The sequence below is a fragment of the Ipomoea nil genome, unplaced genomic scaffold (assembly GCF_001879475.1).
Source record: "Ipomoea nil cultivar Tokyo-kokei standard unplaced genomic scaffold, Asagao_1.1 scaffold0510, whole genome shotgun sequence".
Lineage (NCBI taxonomy): Eukaryota > Viridiplantae > Streptophyta > Magnoliopsida > Solanales > Convolvulaceae > Ipomoea > Ipomoea nil.
The window spans coordinates 637,977-657,834 of record NW_017616938.1 but is presented as its reverse complement, the minus strand read 5'-3'; positions in this window follow the sequence as shown (position 1 = coordinate 657,834).

Here is a 19,858-nt window from a genome sequence, read left to right as displayed (position 1 = left end):
GGGATAATTTGGGTGTTTTCTAAAAAAAATTGAACTTTTTGAAACCTTGCTTGGATGACTCATTGTGCTTTGCGTTGAATAAATTGCCTTTATATACTTGAATTTGTGATTACTCCCCTTTGTTGGTTTGTGGTTTGCTTGGTGGAACTTGTTACAATGCAACTTGTGATTGATGAGTCAAGGTGTAACACATGATTGATCTATTCCCTTGCCAATGACTTTGTTAACCACTTAATAATTGAATAAATTCTTGATTTTGTGTGTTGTGCATTGCAAGTGAAGGCTTATGTGAGATTCCGGTAATGGTTGTTTTGCTAGAACTTGCCTCATTACTCTCTAAGTGAAATCTAATATTTGCATGTTTTGAAATGATTTAGCCCATTTTTGTTTAGCCCAAGCCTTTAAGCCTACCCTTGTACACATATGTTTACCCCTAGTTGTCCCCGTTGAGCCTTTTCTATTTGTTCAATAAGTGCTAAGCACCTAATCCCCTTTGTGTTTGTTCTTCTTGTGTTAATCCTTGTCATTTAACCCTTAAACCTTAGCCAAAATATTTCCCTCCACCCTTGAGAGAATAGTGCACTTGTTCTTTTTGTTAGAAGTGATTCTTTTTCTTTTTGGAGCTTGTTTTGTTAGCAACACTCTCTATAATGTTATCTAAGTGTGATGGTCTAGATTTATTGAAAAAGTTTCTTTGTTGATTTGAAAAAAAAAAAAAAAAGAGAAAAATGATGAGAAAATTGAAAAAAAAAAAAAAAAAAAAAGTCACGAAAATGTTGAAAAGAGATGAAGAAATGAAAAAGAAGAAGTTCAATAAATGTTTGATAGTTTGCTTTGAAAATTGTTCTCAACCTCCACTACTTTAGAGTGTTGTTTTGTGTTTAGTTGTTAGTTTCTCCTTAGTTCTTTGATGTCATATCTCTTCCAATCTCAATTGTGAATAAGTGCAAAGTTCTCTCTTTTGTTTGATTTCCTTACCCCTTCTTTGTCAACCATTCACCCTTAGCCTCATTACAAGCCTAATAAAAGTCCTACTTGATCTTAGCATGCAATCTTAGAGTTGAACTAGTGGAAGTATAAAGGGCAAGCCTATGGAATCTCATTCAAAAAGCCAAGTTTTGCATAATCTCAACTTAGTATTTGTGCACACTTGATCCTCACGCTCTATAATAATTTTGGTGCTTGGTTATTGGCTTGAGAATGGAACTTGTGTGGAATGCTAAGATGATTCTTGAAACAAGTTGTGTTGTATCGAGTTGGATTGTGGTTTGTTAAGTTGTGCAAAGTGGGAGTATGATCAACTTCGGTGCTATATTGGTGATTTAGTTCTTGTTTTTGCTTGAGGACAAGCAAAAGTCTAAGTGTGGGGGAGTTGATGAATGTCTAAAATTGTTGTGCCTTCAACCTTTAAACCTTACCATGCACATTTTTGCCTTTTTAGAGTTCCAGTGCACATTGTCCCTTCTTGCAAAGCACATTGTTCTGCCTTACAGTGCACATTTTTGTGCCTTCAACCTTTAAGATCGTAGGTGTTATATATATATATATATATATATATATATATATATATATATATATATATATATATATATATATATATATATATATATGCGAGTTCAGGTGCGACGGTGTCCTTAGGTGCGGCGTCACTAATAGTTCAACAAATATACACCATCAACGTTAGGAAAACGCACCACAAAAACACACAAAAATTAGGTACGCATCACCAAAAACACACCATTAGGTGTGAGTAAAAACACCATACAGTGTTCAGAAATACACCATTAGGGTGTGGTGAGTTATATGGTGTATTTTTTTTAGGTCTGTTGTGTATCTTTTGATGTTTTTTTGCATTTCGTTGTAGTGTGTTTCCCATACACTGTTGGTGCATGTTGTTAACACTGTTGGTGTATTCTGAAATTTCGCCGCACCGCCGCACGGGAAGATCCCCCGCCGCATTTGAACTTTCTTCTATATATATATATATATATATATATATATATATATATATATATATATATATATATATATATATATATAGTGAAAGGTTCCCGTGCGGATGTGCGGTGGATTAATGTGCGTGAGATTTGTACTCAATGTGCGTGAGTGTTGTGCTTAATGTGCCTGAGATTTGTACTTAATGTGCTTGAATGTGTAAAATGCAGCAGAAAATATTGATGTCAGCTTCTTCCCCATCCCCAGTAGCCATTTGCCCCCTCCCTGATGATGATGATGTGGAAGCGAGCTATGGTGGTTAAAAATTATGAGAATAATACAACAGAAATCCACACTTAGCTGCTGCAAATTTTACTGTGCGTGCGTCATTTATATAAACATTCAACTGCACTGAAGGTAACTGATAATCCATAATCCATGACCAAATTGAAGGAAGAAGTAACAAGAAGCTTGGGCGTTAATGTGCTTGAGTTTCTGTTCTGCTTCCTTCTGAGCTCGTAATTCTGAAATACGCACACACATTAAGCACAAATCTCACGCACATTAAACACAATACTCAGGCACATTAAGTACAAAACTCACGCATATTAACATGACGCACATTAAGTACAAATCTCAAGCACATTGAGTACAAATCTCACACACATTAAGTATAAACCTCACGCACATTAATCCACCACACATCCGCACGGGAAGCAACAAATGCACCTGATCCCTTCCCCATATATATATATATATATATATATATATATATATATATATATATATATATATATATATATATATATATATATAGGGAAGGATTCAGGTGTGGGTAATGCTTCCCGTGCGGTCGTGCGGTTGGAGGCACCTTAAACATTAACATGGTGCACCTTAAGTACACAAATCACCATGTACCTTAAGCACACAAACAAAGCACCTTAAGTACACAAATCACCATGTACCTTAAGCACACAAACAAAGCACCTTAAGAACACAAATCACTCACATTAAGTACATAAACTACAGACCTTAAGCACAGAACAAAACACATTAAGCACAAAATCCACGCACTTAAGATTTTAAAATTGCTGACATTAAGTACAAAACCCATGAACATTAAGAACAAATCTCACGCACCTTAAGCACAAAACCCACGCACTTTAAGTTTTACCAACTACTCACATTAAACACAAAACCCATGCACCTTAAGCACAAACTCACGCACATTAAGCACAAAACCCACGCACATTAAGCACTAATCTCACGCACCTTAAGCACAAAACTCACGCACTTTAAGTTTTAACAACTACTCATATTAAGTACAAACTCACGCACCTTATGCATAAACTCATGCACATTAAGCACAAAACACATGCACCTTAAGCACACATATCTCACGCATCTTAAGCACAAAACTTACGCACCTTAAATTCGACTTAGATGCAAAAATTACTAAATTGCCACCGGATTTTTTTAAAAAAAAATTTTTTGATAATCCTGGACCTTGATCTAAACAAGATCAATGGCTCAGATTAAACCCCACACCCGCACCTGAGGCGCCCACCCGCACCAGAACCGACATATATATATATATATATATATATATATATATATATATATATATATATATATATATATATATATATATATATATATATATATATATATATAGGTTCCGGATCAGGTGAGGACCTATCCTTAGGTGAGGACGTGAGGACTAATCCAGATCATCCATTTTGAGTGATATAAAGGCTACGACAAAATAAAAACGCACTGCCCAAAAAGTGGGATGGATGCACAACACACTATGGATGCACAACACACTATGGATGCACAACAAACTGGGACAGAATGCACAACAAACAAACACAGAATGCACAACAAACTGAGAATGAATGCACAACAAAATGAGTATGAAAAATTAAATTCATTGCATATAATTAAATTACAGCCGTTGGCTTAATTAAATGAAAGGATCAGATTAGTCCTCACGTCCTCACCTAAGGATAGGTCCTCACCTGATCCGGAATATATATATATATATATATATATATATATATATATATATATATATATATATATATATATATAGGGTCAGGTTCCTGTGAGGTCAGGTCGTCCCGTGCGGTCAGTGCGGCATACACCATTAGGTATGCATAAATGGACCACATAGTATTCGTAAATACACCATTATGTGTGGTGTATTTTTTTTTTTTTTTTTTTGTGTGGTGTATTTTTTGGCATTTCATTCTGGTGTACTTTCGAACACTGTATGGTGCATTTCTACATACCTAATGGCGTATGCCGCACTGACCGCACGGGAAGACCTGACCTCACAGGAACCAATATATATATATATATATATATATATATATATATATATATATATATATATATATATATATATATATATATATATATATATATATATTAAAGAGCATTTGATCTTGATTTTTTTTTCCAACAAATTATTGTTTACATGTAGGGATGAGTACGGTTCGATTCGAACCTAACCGGACTTCGTAACAATCGAACCGAAATAGCAGTTACGAATTTGGTTACGATTTAGAATCGAAATAAAATAAAATAAAATAATTGTTAAATTTAGTCTATTTAAAAATAAGAAATAGAATTTACAAAAATAAATAAATAAATAAATTTTGAATTTGGCGGTTCAAAATCGAAACTGGAACCAAACAGAACCGATTTAGCATATTTTAACAAACAAATACCCTAAGTATTCCGGAGTTATCGATCTACAGGGAAGTGGGGTATTAAGCACTAACTACTAATTCATTCACGAGAAGCTATTCCTAAAGTCACGAGAGATGGTTCAATATAATCAAATAATAGAAAAATAAAGACAAGGCAAACAAACTTGGAAATTCAATAGAATGAAGATTGAGATTTTTGGGAGTCAAGTGTTTAATCACCTAGTGCCAATCTAAAGTGAAATAATTAATTTGGTCTTAAACAAGTGTTAAAGATTGCATACAAAGGGAAGAATTACTCCCATAATTCCAACCCAAAATAATGTGAGTGAATACATTCATTCCCATGAAATAACCACTCAAACAATTCAAGAGCAAGCAATCAAGATAAAACTCCTTAGCCAAAATGCCCTCTCTCAATGTGCAATAACCAAGTGCAATTGTGCGTGCCCAAATTTATGCCCTAACTTCAATCAAGACACAAATATAGCAATAAAACAAGTAATTTGGATCCTTAATTACAAGCTAAGTATCAATAATATAAACCACAATTGCAACACAATATATTAAAACACAAACACATATATTTCATTAAAAAAATTAAGAACAAGGAACATAAGTTCATAAATACTTTTCAACCCAAAAATTCCAAAATAAGCTTAGCCAATCATGGCTAACATTGCCTTCATTACACAATTATTAAAGAAGATGCAAGGAACAATGAAAGTAAGAGAAAAGGGAAGAGATTCTCCCGAATGATGCTCTCCCAAGCTTTTCCTCTGCCTTTCATGTGACTTGAAGCTTCCAATCTCCTCTTTTTTGGCCTATGGTGTGATTCTACTCTTCCAAGGTGTGGCGATCCCTCCTTCTTCCTTTGGAGTGTGAAGAATCACCTTTCTTCATTCATTTTTTCTTCCCAAGCCGCCTCCCATGTTAGGGTTTAATTTGAAGGAAATGATGTTATATATAGTGGGGTGGAGAATGGGGGTCAAAAAAGACAGTTTTCGTAGAAAACATTCGCAGATCTGAGGTTTTTGGCGCATCGAGCTAATATGGAGTGAAAGTAGAGCCTTACTGCCATCTCTCAACGCGTCGAGAATCTCCCTATGACGCAGATCCAGTTTGTAGGCTGATTTTGACCCTTTTCCGTTCTGATCTAAACTTTGATGTCTTCATAAGAGTTGTACCCCTTTAAGTCTTCTTTCCAATGGCGCAAGAATAACTTCTTTTGGATATTGCTAGGCTAAGAATAACGTCATATGGAATTTATGTAAATAAATTGAAGTTCGATTCAATAAATCACGCGTTTTACCCAAAACAATGCATTTTAGGCATTTAGGCTAAAACAAAGCATGTTTGGACATAAAGAATATGAGTTTCCCTCAAAATGATGCAAGTTTCTAAAACTTGTGTATGAAAATTTTCTACATATATGTTTTCAAAAATGTCACTGCTCATTTTCATTTAAACTTGTGCAAATTTCTCAAAGTGACATCGTGTAATTTTCCAGCAAAGAAATGCTATTTTTCTTCAAAATGATGGTGTTCAAAATGCATGGTGCAATGTTTTTTAAACTTCTACTGATTTTCCAAAACGATGTCTCTTCTCCAAATTCATACTGATTTTTTCCCAAATTAGATAATGAGAGTTTTACGCATTTACAAAAATGTTATCATATTTTTTATATCTAAGTATTGATATCATTTGTCCATTATTTTTATATGGATTCCCTAAAATTTTTCTATTTTTTATTGAATTTATTGGCCCCGTTTGATAAAATAGTTAGCCTATACAGAGGCGGACCTACAGTGGAGGCAGTGGGGTCAGCTGCCCCCACTCACCCCATATGGAGTTTATGTAAATAAATTGAAGTTTGATTCAATAAATCACGCGTTTTACCCAAAACAATGCATTTTAGGCATTTAGGCTAAAACAAAGCATGTTTGGACATAAAGAATATGAGTTTCCCTCAAAATGATGCAAGTTTCTAAAACTTGTGTATGAAAATTTTCTACATATATGTTTTCAAAAATGTCACTGCTCATTTTCATTTAAACTTGTGCAAATTTCTCAAAGTGACATCGTGTAATTTTCCAGCAAAGAAATGCTATTTTTCTTCAAAATGATGGTGTTCAAAATGCATGGTGCAATGTTTTTTAAACTTCTACTGATTTTCCAAAACGATGTCTCTTCTCCAAATTCATACTGATTTTTTCCCAAATTAGATAATGAGAGTTTTACGCATTTACAAAAATGTTATCATATTTTTTATATCTAAGTATTGATATCATTTGTCCATTATTTTTATATGGATGCCCTAAAATTTTTCTATTTTTTATTGAATTTATTGGCCCCGTTTGATAAAATAGTTAGCCTATACAGAGGCGGACCTACAGTGGAGGCAGTGGGGTCAGCTGCCCCCACTCACCCCATATGGAGTTTATGTAAATAAATTGAAGTTTGATTCAATAAATCACGCGTTTTACCCAAAACAATGCATTTTAGGCATTTAGGCTAAAACAAAGCATGTTTGGACATAAAGAATATGAGTTTCCCTCAAAATGATGCAAGTTTCTAAAACTTGTGTATGAAAATTTTCTACATATATGTTTTCAAAAATGTCACTGCTCATTTTCATTTAAACTTGTGCAAATTTCTCAAAGTGACATCGTGTAATTTTTCAGCAAAGAAATGCTATTTTTCTTCAAAATGATGGTGTTCAAAATGCATGGTGCAATGTTTTTTAAACTTCTACTGATTTTCCAAAACGATGTCTCTTCTCCAAATTCATACTGATTTTTTCCCAAATTAGATAATGAGAGTTTTACGCATTTACAAAAATGTTATCATATTTTTTATATCTAAGTATTGATATCATTTGTCCATTATTTTTATATGGATGCCCTAAAATTTTTCTATTTTTTATTGAATTTATTGGCCCCGTTTGATAAAATAATTAGCCTATACAGAGGCGGACCTACAGTGGAGGCAGTGGGGTCAGCTGCCCCCACTCACCCCATATGGAGTTTATGTAAATAAATTGAAGTTTGATTCAATAAATCACGCGTTTTACCCAAAACAATGCATTTTAGGCATTTAGGCTAAAACAAAGCATGTTTGGACATAAAGAATATGAGTTTCCCTCAAAATGATGCAAGTTTCTAAAACTTGTGTATGAAAATTTTCTACATATATGTTTTCAAAAATGTCACTGCTCATTTTCATTTAAACTTGTGCAAATTTCTCAAAGTGACATCGTGTAATTTTCCAGCAAAGAAATGCTATTTTTCTTCAAAATGATGGTGTTCAAAATGCATGGTGCAATGTTTTTTAAACTTCTACTGATTTTCCAAAACGATGTCTCTTCTCCAAATTCATACTGATTTTTTCCCAAATTAGATAATGAGAGTTTTACGCATTTACAAAAATGTTATCATATTTTTTATATCTAAGTATTGATATCATTTGTCCATTATTTTTATATGGATGCCCTAAAATTTTTCTATTTTTTATTGAATTTATTGGCCCCGTTTGATAAAATAGTTAGCCTATACAGAGGCGGACCTACAGTGGAGGCAGTGGGGTCAGCTGCCCCCACTCACCCCACCCCCACCCCCACCCCTTATATAACCCTTGTATGTATATGTGTATATATAGTACAAGTTTTAGTATAAGATTTAGAAAATAGAGAAATGTTAACAAAGTGTTGCTTAGCCTGGTTGGCTAAGCATGTGGTTTCTCTAAACGCATGCTAGGGTTCGAATCCCCTCTATATCTGGTTGCCTAAGTATTTGGTTTCTCTAAACGCATGCCAGGGTTTGATTCACCTCTATTTACTTTTCACATCTCATTTTCTTATTAACACTACCTTTTCTCATTATTTCACATTTTCACTATTATATTAATAATGAGATGAGATGTATAATTTATAATGTATCTTTTATTCGAATTATTTTATCAAATTGATTATGTTCATATTTTGTTATGAATATTTTTATAATATTTTGATGTGTTTTATAATTTTCTTATATCCAACATTATTTATTTATTTATGGCTATACTTTTTAAGTGTTTCATTTTATTTTTTTTTTCTAATTATCAATTTTGCTTTAATATTTTGCCCCCGCTGAACAAAATTCCTGGGTCCGCCACTGAGCCTATAGGTCAATTTTATGTTATTTGACCATTGTTAGTTGTATGACTTGGTTTAAAAATCAGTATAAGTGTTTGGTTAATTAGCTTTTTGTATTCCAAAATTCTAAAATTTAAAAAGCTACTCAAAACAACTTTTTCAATTAGCTTTTTGAGAAAAAAAATTATACCAAATAGCTATCAGCTAATAGCTAATTTACCAAACACTTTTCTACAATCAGCTAATATTATCAACTAATTATACCCTCTAATTAACTCAATCAGCTAACAGCTAACAGCTAATAGCCATTTACTAAACCGGGCCATTCTCACTCGATCTCGACTTAATAGTTCAATATGAGCAAAGAATTAATATCTCCATTTAGGGTAATTTTTTTTAGAGTGAATTCCATTTTTGGTCCTACTGTTATAGGGGTCATTCTAATTTTAGTCCACCATAATTATTTTTGTCACATTGCGTCCACTATTATTAAAAATGTTCCAATTTTAGTCCACGAAAAATCTTAAAATGGACTAAAATTGAAACACTTTTAATAATAGTGGATGCAATGTGACAAAAATAATTATAGTGGACTAAAATTGAAAAAGCACATATAACAATAGGGCCAAAAATGAAATTCACTCTTTTTTTTTTTTTAATATATCAAAAAGCTCTACGAAACAAGTGAACAGACAACATAGAAAAATCTCAATTGAAGAGTTGAAGTACACCCGCAACATGGCAAAATCCAAAATCAACAAGAGCAAGTACTCTTATGTGACTTATTCTGGACTTCTTTTTGTTCCAACTTCACAACTACCCTAAATTTGAAAGAGAAAAAAAAAAATTACATATATTTGTTCTCTTCTCTAAATTTGTGAAAAGCACCATAAATTATCATGCATGTCAAGTAACTCAAGTGATCTCTCAATCAATGTTTAATCTTGCTTTCCGTAACGACATAATAGGAGATCAAACCCGTTGATCTATCAATCAATGTAATCTTGCTTCCAGTGACAACATAATAGGGGATCAAACGTGCTGATCTCTCAATCAATATTTAATCTTGCTGATTAAACGATGACATCATGTAACTATGTAAGTAGCTAGTATGTAGGCAACATGTTTTTTTTTGTACTATTGACTCTGTTATAATGTAGTATCTGTCCATATATACTTTTTCAACATATTGAAGCACAAAAAGTTAAAGTCCCCACTGGGATTTGAACCTGTGGCATCCCATTTAGGAAAGCCCACACTTATAATATTTGACATTTGACCACATAATCTTTAATCTTTAGTTGAGACTGGTAATGCTGATAAACGGAAATTGAGCCAATTTCTTACCGGCTGGCAGAGATTGGACCACCAAACTTAGCTTGTTGCCATTATCAAAAGGAGTATCTTAAGAGAAATGATATATAGGTAAGCATATGCAAACTAGATAACCACATAATTATGTGAGTAATTAATAACTGTATTAACCTTTAATTTAATCATTACTTTTAATTGATGAAGGTTGAATAGTCATATTTCTTTTGCTACCGTAGAATCAACGTGATTACGTGAATATGATATTGTGTAAATGACATATGAGACGAGTGATAGGACTCGGTACCTTAAATACACGTATCTCATCAATATATTTAGGAAAAATGACGATTTTAGCCCACTAATTATACATAAATTGTAGACTCTGTTCATAAATTATTGTTCGATGCAACTTTTCTCATTTAATTATTTTAGAAGTGGTTGTTTCAACCATTACTTATAAATTTTGTTAAATTTAAAATATATAAAATCCTCTATTAAAGACAAACAAAAAAACTAAAACTTTATTTAAAATTATTTATTAAAAAAAAAACAAGTGAAAAAATATTAGTTTAACCAATAAAAATTAAAAAGTATATACAACATATAATTAAATGGTAGAAAAGATCAGAAGTATATATATATATATATATATATATATATATATATATATATATATATATATATATATATATATATATATATATATATATATATATGGAAGGGTTCAGGTGCGGGGAAGGGTTCCCGTGCGGTTGACGCACCTTAAGTATTAAAATGATGCACCTTAAGTACACAAACCATGCACCTTAAGCACACAACAAAGCATCTTAAGAACACAAACCACGCACCTAAAGTTTTAAAATGGCTCACCTAAAGTTTCACACAACTGACGCACCTTAATCATACAAATCACACACCTTGAGATGGAAAACAACGCACCTTAAGAAGAAAAATTACGCACCTTAAGCTTCAACAACTACTCACAGTAAGCACAAAACCCACGCAATTTAAGCAAAAAAAACACGCACCTTAAGTTTCAACAAATACTCGCATTAAGCACACAACACACGCACCTTAAGCACAAACCCCATGCACCTTAAGCACAAAACTCACGGACCTTAAGCACAAAAATAACGCACCTTAAGAAGGAAAACCACGCACCTTAAATTTGACTTAGATGCAAAAATTATCAAATTGTCCCCGCGTTTTTATTTTATTTTATTTTGGTAATCATGAATGTTGATTTAAGAAAGATCAATGGCTCATGATGGTTTTAGGGTTTTCGGGCCCAAGGAGGTCCAACACAACCTTTGGCTGGTGGGTGCACCTTTCGGTAAAATGTATGTCTATTTCCGAGATTATGCTAGTACTCGGAACTTTTTGGTATTCTCCCCTCTTTGGGTGTTCAATTGTCCCCCCTTTTACAAGAATGGAGGAGCCTTTATATAGTGGCTCCCCCTCTACCGACTTGAAGGCCTTTGATGGCCGACTTCATGGCTAATTAAGATACGGAGCTGTTGGATGCTATTACTCGGTCGACCAACGGCTCTCCCAGGCTTGTAACGGCCTGACCGTGTCCGGCTTTCAATGTCTCAACGGCTCCCTTTTTAAACGAGCCTCTTCAATGCTCTCAACGGCTCCTTGAGCCGAGTCCTTTCCTGGGCTTGGGCCTCGGTCGACTCCTTGTCTCGGCCTAAGCTCCTACTGGACTCCTCTTGGCAACTCGGAACTGGGCCCCATGCTTGGGCCTGGGCCGACTCCCGGACTCGGCCTAATTGTTCTTCGGGCTCCTCTCGACGCTGGCCCACTTCTCCTATCTATTTTCTTTGGGCCCCTATACCTTGGGCCGGGGTCCTCACCCCATCAACTAGTCCCTCACTTTTCCACACCCGGTCCGCTAGCCTAGGTTTGGAAAAGTAGCAACTGTTCATCCCTCTCAATCATCGTATCTTCCTCTTAAATATCTTTTGGTAACGTCTGGATCCTCAGCCATCTCTTCCGGATCTCGCGGGGCCGTTTGGATTCTTCCGTCTAAACTTGGCCCCTATAAATGGCGTCCTTCCTTTTCTTTCACCTTCTCGAGTCTATCATGGGTCGTTCTCCTCTGAAAGGAAAACGGATTGACTTCGGGTCTCCTTGGCGTCCGCTGCCCTCCAAGCGGACTCGGCCTGAACGAGAACACGGGAAGAAGACTCCTCGCCCAGCCCCTCAGAGGTCTCCTGCCGGCGCCATGTCCTCAGCTTCTCAGCCGCCGACTCCTTCTCGACGCGAGGTCACCCCGCCATCACGCCATCCGCCTACTCCCACAACTGCCCGAGTGACTTCTCAAGACGGGTCCTTTGTTGAGGTGGCGGTTCCAGAGCAACTTACTTTCAAAATGACCTTCTCGATTCCGCTGGATGACCTGGACGGGCCGGTTACGGGCCTGATGAATGACGAGGATTACGCCCGCTACCTGGAGATGTATCCGGATGACGAGGAGCCGATTGCGCCACCACTCATGCCAGCTTTCTGGGACTCGTTCTGCCCATCCCCGCCTGGACCATCGGGGGGTTCTTTGGGGGCGACTCCTCCTCGCCTGGCGAGTGATCGTATGTACCGGAGTCGGCCATAGTTCGGAGGAATTTCTTTTAGGAGCATTTTCATATTTCCCATTGTAATAAGCTCCTTGCCATTTGTATCCTCCTTTTTGCAATAATATTTTGCAATAATAATAAATGCTATCCTTGCCTTATGTCTTGTCGTGTTCTATTACGTACTCATCTGGACGACTGGTCAAGGGGTCGGTCACGTCACCGAAATCTTTTCGGTCTGACACCTGCAAGATTCCCCATATCCTGGGCGAATCCACTTTTTCCTGCATTGGCGTGCGAATCTCGCTCTTCTCGAGCGGATCTGATGGAACTAATCTCTGACAGAGATTCGCGTCATCCGTCTAATCCGGCTCAGTTATGTCAGTTATAATCTCCTCCGTGATCATCGCCTTGATATTTGCCTTTGCTGGGCTATATAAAGGCCCTTCACAGTTGATGCAAATCGTGACACTTTCCACTTCGCGAAGGTACGGCGCTATGAGTTATAGGGACGGTGATCGCCGCTGGTCCATTCGTAACAAGGAGCATGCTCGTCTGGAGCAACTGAGGCAGAAAAGGTTGGCTAACGGAAGTCATTTGGTGGGCGACTCGGCCTCCGACCCCATCGTGGTGCTTCCAGACATGCTGGACCTGATGTGCAGGGAACCCATTGACGTGGAGACAGAATCTGGGGTGGAGATGGAGCCGGTGATGGAAGATCCCGAACCAATGGTGGAAGAGAAGTGGGAGGCTCCTCCCCTCTTCGGTGTGGCCATGTCGCCGAGCGCTCTGGAGAGGCCTTTGCAAATGATCGATGACGGGAAGCCCGCCGTGTATCTGGACGAAATGCCTGAGCCTGAGCCGAGTCCTCTGCCTTTCCGCTCTCAGTACCTCCTGGAAGGTCCTCCGACCGCTAGCCCGTCGACAGAGAAAGAAGCCAAGCCTTGACTCGTTTTTTTTTTTTTTTTTTTTTTTTGTAATTTGCATCGGCCGAGTGCTGGGCCTTGTAATCTTCGTACTAATTAAATAAATTGTATGTTTTTCTGTCCGACCCCACATCTTCTTAGTATTTTGTCGTCCGACCTCTGGTCTATGGGACTGATTCCTAGCCTTGCTATGGCGAGACCCTCCTGGTGAGGGAGTCGCCGAGTCTGATTGCCGACCTGGTTACGGGAGTCTCTTCGTGAACTCGGCTGATATCATTCGATGAGCCGGGTTCTACCGGGTCATTCTAGAAGCTTCCAGCTCGTATCACATGGGCCCAGAGGCCATGGCCCACTACGAGCTTCCGGCTTAGCAGGCCGGGTCACTTGACGTTCGACCCTAGCCTAGGACAGACGCGCCGTCTGTGGGCTAACCCTAGGCCTGAACCGTCGCCCCGCCTTTTGAGGCATTAAATGCGGCGTCCCTTCACGTCTCGTCACCTCCTCTTCCTCCAACGAGAAGGTGGCACGTGGCCGTCCTTTGAAATTCCTCCACTTTAAATAGCCATTTCGTCTCTCTTTCCCTTCTCTTCTCCAGTCTCTCTTCTCAGCTTCAACTTTGAGCTTCTCCGGCCACTCAATACTTCCTCCGATCTCTCTCCTGACTTAGGTAATGTCTTCTTCCTCACATTCTTCTTCTTCTCGTCGTTACTCGGTTGATAACCTTGAGACGACCTCTCCTTCTTCGTCTTCTCCTTCTTCGTCCTCTTCTTCTCCTCCCCGTCGTATGGAACTTCCGGCGGACATTCCAGCGACGTCCTCTCTTCGTCGTATGGAACTCCCGGCGGACGTTCCATCGACATCTTGTCTTCCCCCGACCCCCTCTTCTTCGGGGGCGGTTACTCCGCTGAGCCCCGCTCCTCTAACGACGGTGGCGGCTCTGCCGGGTGGCGTCGGACGGCCGCGGGGCAAGTTTGATTCCATCGTCCGCCCTTCCGGGTCACCATCCGTTGTCAATGCGGTGGACCTGGAAATGGCCCGATACCTTCTTGGGCCTTCCGCCGTAGTCCTCGCCCCGGAGGGCCGACAAATTTACGACCCTCCCGAGGGTTGTGTCGGTATTCATTTACACTCGGTTGCCTTTGGCTTCCGGGTTCCTCCGTGTCCTTTTCTTTCCCTTTTTTACCGCCATTACAACTTAGTTCCGGGCCAACTAGTGCCCAATTCTCACCGACTCCTCACTTGCTTCGTCAACCTCTGCCATTGGTGGTTGTGCGAGCCAGACCTAGACCTGTTCCGGTATCTTTTTACCGTGAACAAGGTCGGCTCGCATTCGCCGGGCTTCGTTCAAGTCGCCGCTCGCCCGGGGCGGCAGCTTTTCGAGGGGCTGTCCGATTCCATTAAGGACTGGAAGCTCCTCTATTTCTTCGTCCGCCCTGCTTTTTCTTCCTTCACCTTTCCGACCTTGTGGCCGGCCGCTCTATTCAAGCCTTGCTCTCGACGTGCCGTTCCTTCTGATGATGCGGTCCTGGGCGGCGAGTTCTTGAAGGGCTTTGGGCCGTACTCTGTCAAGTACTAGTCCCGAGTCCGGGCCATGGCTAAGCGTGGCTTGCTACCGGAGGGTGCGGCCACCGTAGGTAGTCTTCGTTACTCCTCGTTCCTCTTCTTTTCTTATCTTGCCACATTCCGACTCGGAATACTTCATGGTTTTTCTCCCCTTTCCCCAGGTCCGTACGATTCCGACTCCTCCAGCTCCGACGAAGCGGTTGAACTGACTCCCGAGATGGCGGACAGAGCCGAAAAGATGAGGCGTCGGCTGACCCAGCGCACTTCCGGCACTGCTGCTGCCTCTTCATCCCAACCGTCTCCTGCTCCCCGGCCGACTCCTCCACCACCTCGAAATGTGGTGGACTTGACTCCGTCGCCAGTGGTGTCGCCCACTCGACAGCCGCCTCCTCCTCAGACAGAGAGCCCCAGCTGTAAGCGCCCGGCCGGTCAAACTGATGAGCCGGCTCCAAAAAGAATCCGGCTGTACCAAGAGGTAGAGGAGAATACCCAAATCTGGATGGGCGCCTCCTCCGTCCGTAAGTGGTGTGCTAACGTCCTCCTGCCTAAGGACGTGGAGGCGACTCATGCTCTGGGGGACGCGTACATAATCAAGGCCTCGCTGCACAAGTCGTACCGCGTAAGTGTTTCCCATCAAATTCCTCTCATTCGTTCTTTCCTTTTACTATCTGACTCGTGGTCATTTCGCAGAACCTCACCTTCCAAATGGAGATGAGTAAGCGGCTGCAGAACTACAGGGCCGAAATGCGGTCTATGGCCCTCAAGCTGCGTCAGACGGAGGAGACCTTTTTGGAAGAGCAGGCGAAGCACCTCAAGGCGGTGGAGGTGCACAATTCCGAGATGCTGAGGGTCACCCGTCAGTGGGAGGAAGAGCGGGACAAGGTGGCGACGATTGCTGCGACCTCTGTCGAAGAATACAAGAAGTCGGCTGCCTTCGAGGCGGAGGTGAAGGCGGCGATAGAGGCTCGCCAGAAGGAAATTGCTAAGGAGTGGCTGTCGACGCCGGATGGTGACGAGTTCCTCCTGGACCTGGGCGAGCGCGACTAACGCCTCGGCTTTCGCGAGGCGCAGACAGAGATCCATTCTGCCTTGCTGGTCCGGGACTCCTCTTTCACTCCCGAGGGCTGGGGCCTCAAGCCCGTGATAGATGCTCTTCCGGCGACTAAAGGACAGTCGGCTACTGTGAACTCGGCGGCTCTTCCGGCGGCCTCTGATCCGACGACTCTTCCCTCAGCAACACCTCCTGAGCTCGCCGAGTCCTCTCTTCAGGCCGAGGACCCTTCTTCTGTTCCCCTGGCTGGACCAACGGCAGGGGCTCAAGTCGAAGGGATTGACGTCGACACCCCCTCCCCAGTAGTTTAGGGCTATCCTGTTTGGGATAGTCCCTTTTGTAAAGGCTGGCCTCCTTTTCGGGCCTTTTTTAATAGAATTACCATTTTCTCTTCTCTTTCGTATTATCTTGAGCTTGGGGCTTTCTCTTCAACCCTGTTTCCTTAACTGCTCGCCGAGTCCCTCAGTCGAGGCGACTCCTCTTGGCTTTTTCACGGAAACGACTACGGGTCTGGGCCCTTGTTTCCTAACTCTTTCTCGCCGAGTCCCTCAGTCGAGTCGACTCCTTAGGCTTTTACTTTCTTAGAAACGTTTTAGGGTCAGTGCCCCATTGTTTCTTTATATACTCGCCGAGTCCCTCAGTCGAGGTGACTCCTCTTGGCTTTTTCACGGAAACGACTAAGGGTCTGGGCCCTTGTTTCCTAACTCTTTCTCGCCGAGTCCCTCAGTCGAGGCGACTCCTTAGGCTTTTACTTTCTTAGAAACGTTTTAGGGTCAGTGCCCCATTGTTTCTTTATATACTCGCCGAGTCCCTCAGTCGAGGCGACTCCTCTTGGCTTTTTCACGGAAACGACTAAGGCTCTGGGCCCTTGTTTCCTAACTCTTTCTCGCCGAGTCCCTCAGTCGAGGCGACTCCTTAGGCTTTTACTTTCTTAGAAACGTTTTAGGGTCAGTGCCCCATTGTTTCTTTATATACTCGCCGAGTCCCTCAGTCGAGGCGACTCCTCTTGGCTTTTTCACGGAAACGACTAAGGGTCTGGGCCCTTGTTTCCTAACTCCTTCTCGCCGAGTCCCTCAGTCGAGGCGACTCCTTAGGCTTTTACTTTCTTAGAAACGTTTTAGGGTCAGTGCCCCATTGTTTCTTTATATACTCCCCGAGTCCCTCAGTCGAGGCGACTCCTCTTGGCTTTTTCACGGAAACGACTAAGGGTCTGGGCCCTTGTTTCCTAACTCTTTCTCGCCGAGTCCCTCAGTCGAGGCGACTCCTTAGGCTTTTACTTTCTTAGAAATGTTTTAGGGTCAGTGCCCCATTGTTTCTATATATACTCGCCGAGTCCCTCAGTCGAGGCGACTCCTCTTGGCTTTTTCACGGAAACGACTAAGGGTCTGGGCCCTTGTTTCCTAACTCTTTCTCGCCGAGTCCCTCAGTCGAGGCGACTCCTTAGGCTTTTACTTTCTTAGAAACGTTTTAGGGTCAGTGCCCCATTGTTTCTTTATATACTCGCCGAGTCCCTCAGTCGAGGCGACTCCTCTTGGCTTTTTCACGGAAACGACTAAGGGTTTGGGCCCTTGTTTCCTAACTCTTTCTCGCCGAGTCCCTCAGTCGAGGCGACTCCTTAGGCTTTTACTTTCTTAGAAACGTTTTAGGGTCAGTGCCCCATTGTTTCTTTATATACTCGCCGAGTCCCTCAGTCGAGGCGACTCCTCTTGGCTTTTTCACGGAAACGACTAAGGGTCTGGGCCCTTGTTTCCTAACTCTTTCTCGCCGAGTCCCTCAGTCGAGGCGACTCCTTAGGCTTTTACTTTCTTAGAAACGTTTTAGGGTCAGTGCCCCATTGTTTCTTTATATACTCGCCGAGTCCCTCAGTCGAGGCGACTCCTCTTGGCTTTTTCACGGAAACGACTAAGGGTCTGGGCCCTTGTTTCCTAACTCCTTCTCGCCGAGTCCCTCAGTCGAGGCGACTCCTTAGGCTTTTACTTTCTTAGAAACGTTTTAGGGTCAGTGCCCCATTGTTTCTTTATATACTCGCCGAGTCCCTCAGTCGAGGCGACTCCTCTTGGCTTTTTCACAGAAACGACTAAGGGTCTGGGCCCTTGTTTCCTAACTCTTTCTCGCCGAGTCCCTCAGTCGAGGCGACTCCTTAGGCTTTTACTTTCTTAGAAACGTTTTAGGGTCAGTGCCCCATTGTTTCTTTATATACTCGCCGAGTCCCTCAGTCGAGGCGACTCCTCTTGGCTTTTTCACGGAAACGACTAAGGGTCTGGGCCCTTGTTTCCTAACTCTTTCTCGCCGAGTCCCTCAGTCGAGGCGACTCCTTAGGCTTTTACTTTCTTAGAAACGTTTTAGGGTCAGTGCCCCATTGTTTCTTTATATACTCGCCGAGTCCCTCAGTCGAGGCGACTCCTCTTGGCTTTTTCACGGAAACGTCTAAGGGTCTGGGCCCTTGTTTCCTAACTCTTTCTCGCCGAGTCCCTCAGTCGAGGCGACTCCTTAGGCTTTTACTTTCTTAGAAACGTTTTAGGGTCAGTGCCCCATTGTTCCTTTATATACTCGCCGAGTCCCTGGAGTGGTCAACCGTAACTCGTACTTTTATTCAAGTCTTTCAGGACCCGCGGGCCCATACATGCTTTGTCCCTTTCTATTGATAAAACCTCTTCAGGTGGATGACGTTCCAAATTCGATCCACGGGCTTGCCCTCCATGGTTTCTAGTTTGTAGGTCCCCGCTTGGACAACCGCGGCGATACGGTATGGTCCCTCCCACTTGATCGCAAGCTTACCCCCTTCTGTGGGTTGACTGGCCTGTCGATCCCGTAGCACGAGGTCGCCGACCTGGAAGGCTCGCGGACGAATCCGCCGATCGCGATATCTTTTCACCGCCTGTTGGTATTCAGCCATTCGCGCACTCGCGGCTTCCCTCCTTTCTTCTAAGAAATTTTTCTCAATTCGAAGACTTTCTTCGTTCTCCGTGTCTGAATAGGTACGGATCCGGTGGGTGGGCTCGACCACCTCAATTGGAACCTTGGCCTCAAAGCCATACGCGAGGGAGAACGGACTCTCTCCCGTTGCTCGTCGTTGGGTGGTGCGATAAGCCCATAGGACTCGGTGAAGCTCATCCGCCCAATTCCCTCGAATGTCTTCCAATTTCTTCCGAATTCCATCCACTAGCGTTCGGTTCACATTCTCGACTTGTCCATTGGCTTGTGGGTATGCTACCGACACCTTAGTGTGGCGAATTTCATGTCGGCGGCAGAAGTCGGTGAATGCCTGGCAATCGAACTGTCGTCCGTTGTCGCTAACGATGTGCTCGGGCAGGCCGAAGCGGCAAATTACCCTTTTCCATAAAAAACGTCGGCATTGGTACTCGGTGATGGTGGCCAGTGGTTCCGCCTCGACCCACTTGGTGAAGTAGTCGATAGCTACGACACAGAACTTCAAACCTCCGGGGGCGACTGGCAATGGGCCCAGCAAATCAATCCCCCACTTGGCAAATGGGATAGCGGTGGTGACCGGCGTGTAAAAAGTAGCTGGCCGAGTATCTTTCTTGGCGAATGCCTGGCAAACGCCGCACTTGGATATCCATTCAATACAGTCTCGCATCATGGTGGGCCAATAATATCCTTGGACGACTAACTTCCGAGCGAGTGTGTGG